Genomic DNA, 7179 nt, shown 5'->3' on the forward strand with positions numbered 1-7179 from the left:
ATAATGCTATATGTAAATTGCTTTATTTTAAAATAATATGTGTTCTGGCAAATTATGGTTCAATAATGTTGCTTGCAACAAAACATTTATTTTTTATTTCTTTAAATTTATCCTTCCTTCCAACTATTAAGAATGAAAAAGTGTACTCATTGTGAACATAAATAGCTACTAAAACATAAGTAATACAACAGCAGCATGCTAGCCTTGATACCTTCAAGAGCATTTACTAAACAAATCAATGCAAAACATGGATTAATTTCAGTTAATCTCAGTTGATCTGGTAATCTCAGTAATATGCTAATCTCAGTTGATCTGCTAATTTCAGTTAATCTGTTAATCTCATTTGATTTGATAGTCTCATTTAATATATTAATCTCAGTTGATCTGCTAATATCATTTAATCTATTAATCTCAATTGATCTGTTTACACTTTGAAGACTGGGCCAAAGATAATATAGCAAACTGTTTTCTTACCTGATCACATGCCAAGTAAACATGGCTTCGTAGTTTTGCTTTGTTTTCTAGACTTCTGGTTCACATAAAATTACAAAGCTTTGGTCATTTTGTGTTTGATACATTTTCGGTCAAATTTCAAAGTTTGAATTTTAATGGACAATTAGCTCTTTAGATATGGCCAAAATACTGAAAACACTTCTCATCGACTGAGAAATAAAAAATGGCTGCTAACAGAACATTAATTTCTAGTAACATAATTAGTTTAATTAGTAACATAAAATAGTTACTAATGACACACTGATTGAAATTCTTAGTAATAAAGGATGAAAAGTAGACAAAGCTAGAGAGCTCCTCCTCAGCAACAAGAGTTTTATACTAAAACTTTTTGGTTTTTTATTCATAACAAATATATACACTTTATCAGACTCGTATTGTAACGATTTTGTTTCTTCGGTTACCTCTAAAACATAACTTCTTTGAAAGATTGTGAAAAAACTAATTACTCTATTTGATTTCTATAATTTTTGCTCACAATATCTTACCATTGAGGTTTCCAGGCTTGGAATCTGAAAATGATATTCAGTTAAAAGGAATTGTGCTATTTTAAGTACTTTTACAGTTGATGGAAAGTTGTTAATAGTTTAGGATCAGGAGAACAGCTTGTACATACAAGAGTAGGTTTCAAAATTTTAATTTCACTATAATTAACACTTGGCTTATCACAAATGCTTTTAATTTATTTTAATTATTTTTTCATTATTCTTAGTGGATAAGTGTATCTCAGTTAAGCTCGTTTGATAATCTCAAATAACTTCAATGCGGTTGACCTTTGTTTTTGAGCTATAACCACAAAAATAATTAATATATCTATAGGCGACAGGTTATATCATTTTCAATACAAATGAGGTCTGATCAAAATTTGGATCAATAAATAACAAATTGTTATTTAGCCCTAAGTAATAGAGAATTTTTTTAGATTTTCAAAGCGGTTTGCAGAATTGAAATCGAAGCAATTTAACCTGAGATACAGCTTTTTATCGAAAGCTGGTGTTGGCCAATACTGTCAACACAAAAAACTGAGAAATTGGTCTTCAAAGAAGATGGATTGCATTTTAAACAGTCTTATTTGTTGATGTTTAGGAAGGTCATAGCAACCGCGCGCTACAAAAATTACATTTTCATGAATGCTGGAAATGACTTGGCTTCACAAAAGTCAAAGCCACATCGGAAATTCTCACCTTGGGAGCCCATTGTGCACTATTTAAATGCCTCATTTGTATTGAAAATGATACAACCTGCCAAATATTACTAATATTTATGTTCACCTCTTTTATACTGCATGTTTTAAATGACTTAGCCATTCAACTTCTTATTTTTGTTTTCTGTAATCACCATACTTTGGCATTAATAAGTCCTTGAGCTATATTTGTACTCAAGTGTGTCTACTGGCAGTGAAGCGTCTAATCTGCAAGTGGCGTAAAGCCTCTCAATTTTAATTACTCCGTCTGATCGACAAAGCCTATAGTAAGACAGGCGGTATTGATTATGTTCAAAAAGTCGATAATCACATCCTCTATAGGCAACTGGCTCTATTCTATCTGCATAATCTAGTCGATGCTGCTTCATTGTACGTTGAGAATTCTTTTGAAATGCTCTGAAAAGAATTATTTGTTCAGAAAAAACTATTCTGTGTTGTTGCTCATAGGGTCGCCATTACTACGTTTCTTTTAGAATTATTGATAAAGATGAGTAACAAAGGCACCCCGACTATTCATAGCATTTCCGATCTAGTCGACTATCGCATCGCTCGCCAGAAAAATCGAAACAAAAAAACTGTTTGTCAAGATTTGGAGAGGATGGCACCGCTTCCACCTACTAGCATTGAACCACCCGCACAGAATTACGATTCTATCGAACTAGAAGATTGTGAGCCTACGATTAATTCGACGGAAATGTTGTCATCAAATGGAGATGCCAATTTAATTAAACAAGATGTGACATCGTCAGAAGAGGAAATGACTTTACATACAGATTTTGCTGTATCTTCCGATTCTTGCTTTGAATCACAGAGTGACAGTGTGAGTCTAAATCCGTCACAGGCGAGTTCCGGTGTTGAACAAGAAGAGTTTGAATTTGAAGGAAGGAAATATCTAAACAAGCCAGTCAAAATCAACATCAGTGGAACAATATTTATGGTAAGCAAGCAATGAAAATTATAGGCTTTTTTGTTTTACCATTGTTGTATGGCCTAATTTAAAAAAAGTTTTTATTTGAATGAAATGAAATTATCAAAAAAAACATCAAATGAAGTTATTGCCAATAAAGTAATATATCGGTTAAATTTATTTCATTTTGCTAAAAGACGAACTTCTACAAAGTCTTTGTAGATTTTATCAGAGAGTATTAGAATTTTTTGATCAGTTGTGATTTTTTATGACGTTTAAGATGACCGCCAAGATGTTTCAAAATTAAAATTGACTAAACTTCCTCACTGTTAAAACATCCAGATATACCAAGATTAATTGAAGTTATTCTATGTTTTGTACTGTAGACGCTTTTGATGGCACTAGAATTAGCATATTTCTGATAAAGCCAAAGTTTAGTATGTCTGTATTTAAAAGTTCATTTGTTTTATCAGTTGAAAACATTAGCATTCTAAATCACATAGATTTTTTTCATGTATTTGAAAGTGTTTGTTGCACAAAGAATGAATTGGTAAGGTAACTTCAACATTTGGAAACATTCTCCAGTTTCAGAGAGCAATTTAAGGTTGGATATCATTGTAACCACCAGTGGCTTTTTGTTGGGTTTGAACCCTCAACTTGTTGCTTGTAGGTCAGGTATGCTATACCACTAGGCCACGGCACCTCTGCTTCCACTGGATGTTCAATTCAATACAGATAAATTAAATTCAATGTCTTACTAAAAAATCATTGCCGAAAGATTTATTTATTTTTGTTAAAGTATTTTGGTCGTGAATCGATAGATCACTTACAAACTATCGTGTTTAAATTTTGGCATTTCTGAAACAAAACCTGATCATCGAACTAATGACAAGCGTTCGATGTTTGCCGAATGTCAGTTTTGCATGTAGTTTTTATTGTAAAAGTCAAAGGTTGCTTTATAACCATGCAAATCGTGTTGTGACAGCAATTTTGTTTACTTCCTGACTATTGTGCAGATATTTTTGGTGCGAGAGACCACCGTAAATGTAGAATCTGATATGTCAAGAAAAGTGACAGTAGACGACAGGTGAATGTGTGTTTGCTTGGCATGGTCTCACATAATGACACTCTTGTATTAGCTAGTGTCATTTACTGGTATGACCGCCTCTGGATAGTTGAAGGTCCTTCACTCGTGTTATAAGGCACAAACCCATGAGATTCAGGTTGCAGGTCTTTTCAGGAAGTTTATTTTTTGTCTTTGTTCAGTCGAATTGTTTTATTCTATTCCGGCTGGCAGCAAATGAAATTAACAGTTAAATCAATAAATCTAATCTAATTACATTTCAAAGACTACAGTGATTTAATGTACTATGTGATGCCTTCATAATTGACTAATAAAAAATAATTGATGCATACTTGGTTCATTAAAAGAATGGTTTTCATTGGATAGATTACAGTTTTCATTGTAACGTGCACCCTGGCAAGCCGGAAGAAATCTTCTGCCGCAATTACCTGCTACCTGCAAAATTATCCCTAATGGCAAGGAGTGTGTTTAGTGCAGGGGTTTCAGTATCAGTCTACCAAATTGATGGTTGTGGGTTCAAATCCTGTATGAGCCATCATTTTTTCTCAACATACAACCAATCATGGTTTCAAACAAGAAGAATATGACTCTTATTATGGTAAATTCATTATTATAGAAACCATTAATTTAATTAATTGAATAATTATAAGAATTATAAAAAAATTTATTTGAGATCTGTTTGACTCACAGACTCATCGTTAATAAAAGGTGTCTTATGAATCAAAATTATATTGTTAGTAATGATTCAGTGCATTGTGGATATCAAAGCCTTTTGCTTTGTTGTTACAATGGTGGTGGTTTTATATACGGCGGCTTCACCACAATCACTTAGGTCTGTACAAGTAATTAATGAAAGGACTAAAATACTGACCAATATGGGGCTCGAACCCATAACATCCAGCTTGTTAGACTGACACTCTAACCAACTGAGCTAATCAACCACATGTTGAAATACAAGAATAACTGTGCATATCTATGCTCTTTGTACTTCGTAACAAAAAGGCAATCAATATATGGCATAATATAAATATGGCAAACAATATGGAAATGACATTACAACAAATACATTATGTAAAACAGGTGCCCTTGCAGTCCGGTGTGCTGTGAGAGACTGTCATGAGTAAAAACTAGGTGCACAATTGCTTGGAGATGCATCAAGGCAGGTGAATGGTGCAGGTGGGTAATGGTTGGTCCACAAAGCTGAAAGTCGCAAGTTCAAACCTCGTGTAAAGCAATCTTTTTTCGTAACCTCTAACAGTGGCTTCAGAAGACAGACAGATAAGCAGACAGACAGACAGATATGCCTTGTATTTTAATAAAGACTACTGAATGCCCTGCATTGCACGGATAATAAAAAAACAGATTATGAACATTACATAACCTATATGTACTACATTACCTTTACACTACATTACTCGTAACTGTTTATAAGCTTTTCCTATAACCCCGGCAACTCCAAACATTCTGCCAACTGATAATGGGGCTAACTGGTAATTTCTACGTGTGACGCAACTTCGCTATGCCATTTTAGCTGATGTAATTAATATTTTCACCGTTATTGATCACTCTGCTCAAATGAAGGCTGTAGTCTCATGGATAAGTTCGACGCCTCATGAACTGGAGGTTCTGAGATCGAATCCTGTAAAAAGAGGATTTTTCGTTACTATAAGTTTGCCATTATAACTGGATGAAGACTGAGATGTATTTAAATAGATGTAACTCTCTCTGTAACTATACATAGAATTTATTTCAAAAAAGTAACAATTAGTGAATTTGAAAAAGTCTGGTAACTTCACCTAATACTGAAACACGCTTGTTTGATATTTGAGAAAATCTGATTTGGGCTCGAGCTATATTGTGATGAATAGCCAATGATTCACAACTCACTCTGAGAAGTAAAACCCATTATATCAAACAGACATGGTAACTTGGCAAATGGCTTAAGATGATTGGATAAAAACAAAACTGGGTAGATGCGAAGAGATTAATCTTTACTATAATAAGAACCATGTCCATCCGTCTGAAGTCACTATTGAATGTTGTAAAAGAATAGCGTTGAAAAAAAGAATTTGCTTTGAGCTCAGATATTTGGCAAAACAACCAAGTTGAATAGTGCACTATCATCCGCACCATTCAACTGCCTTGCTTAGTTTTAGAATAGTTGTGCATATACTTATTACACCTGATAATCTCTCATGAAGCACCAAACTACAAGACTACTCATCTTTCCTTTAATAAGTGCTGTGTCTGTCCATGCATCACCATGGTTGGAAGTTGAGAAAAACTATTGCATCATACTGGTTTCAAACTCACAACAGTGGGCTTTACTGCTGTACAAGCTACCACTTGCTCCAATTAATCACTTACTATGATTGGAGTTATTGTGTGTATACTTATTCCTTGTGCTTCATTGGCACTCCTGATGATCTCACAGCTTGGTGTAAAAAGCTTAAAACGGGTGTGGTCAAATTATTAAAATAATTTAAAATGTTTCTGCGCTAGACTTTAAATGCTACTCCCTTATACAGCTTTCAAAATAGTCAAATTAATGGAGGCAATAACTTCTTGGAGAGAAGAAACTGCTGGTTGTTACTGATATTGATATAGAATTTGAACAGCTGCTTCAATCTGGAACAATGAGAAAAATAACTCCTCGGAGAGATTGACTGAAAAAGCTGCTGATTATTGTTATTGTTATTGATATAGATTGTAAACAGCTGCTTTAACCTTGAACAATGCGAGAAATTTCCAACTATATTAACCCTTAATTATTTCATGACCATTAAGGGCAGAGCATTTGTAAAATTGGTCACAACAATAAAAATTAAACTACTTTATGTAGGTTTTAAAAATAGCTTCCAAAAGAAATTGTATGAAATCTAATTAGTTTTATTTGACACTTTAAAGACAGATCTTGTATACACAAGCAGGTCTCCTGATCCTAGAACGTATTAACAACTTTCAAATGACTGTAAAACCACTTAGAATAGTATGGTTCATTTTGAGATGAGCATCATTTTAAATTTCCATGCTTGTGAAACTCAAAAAAAGAACAAAAATTAAATAGAGAAAATAGTTTTCTTTTACATTTTTACAAAAAAGCGCTGTTTTAAAGGATACTTAACAGTAATGTGTATATTTGTTTTAAATAGAAAAATAAATAGTGCTACTATAAATTATTTTTTGCTGAGGAGAAGAAGGTTTCTAGCTTTGTTTATTTTTGATCCTTTACCATGAATTTTCATCAGTTTGTCATCAGAAACTAATGTTCTGTCCGCAGCGACTTTTAATTTCTCATTTAATTTAATTCATTTAATTTCAATTGTAATTTTTTAATTTTTAATTTAATTTCTCAGTCTGTTAGAAACTTTTTCAGTATTTTGATGATTTGGCAGTTAAAACACTTAGATCAAGTGTAAGTGAAATCATATACATGTAGTTCCAAAGAGACCAACGGAATAGGAAGGCTGCAAC

At 33.1% G+C, this 7179-nt stretch overlaps 1 non-coding gene across 1 annotated transcript; it reads right to left on the bottom strand.

Moving 5' to 3' along the window:
- Positions 1-4572: 4572 nt before the first annotated feature.
- On the bottom strand, positions 4573-4646 carry Trnav-aac (transfer RNA valine (anticodon AAC)). The gene has a single exon. It is a non-coding gene; the product is annotated as a tRNA-Val (tRNA).
- Between the last annotated feature and the right edge of the window lie 2533 nt (positions 4647-7179).

The sequence above is a fragment of the Watersipora subatra genome, chromosome 6, assembly GCF_963576615.1.
Source record: "Watersipora subatra chromosome 6, tzWatSuba1.1, whole genome shotgun sequence".
Classification (NCBI taxonomy): Eukaryota; Metazoa; Bryozoa; class Gymnolaemata; order Cheilostomatida; family Watersiporidae; genus Watersipora; species Watersipora subatra.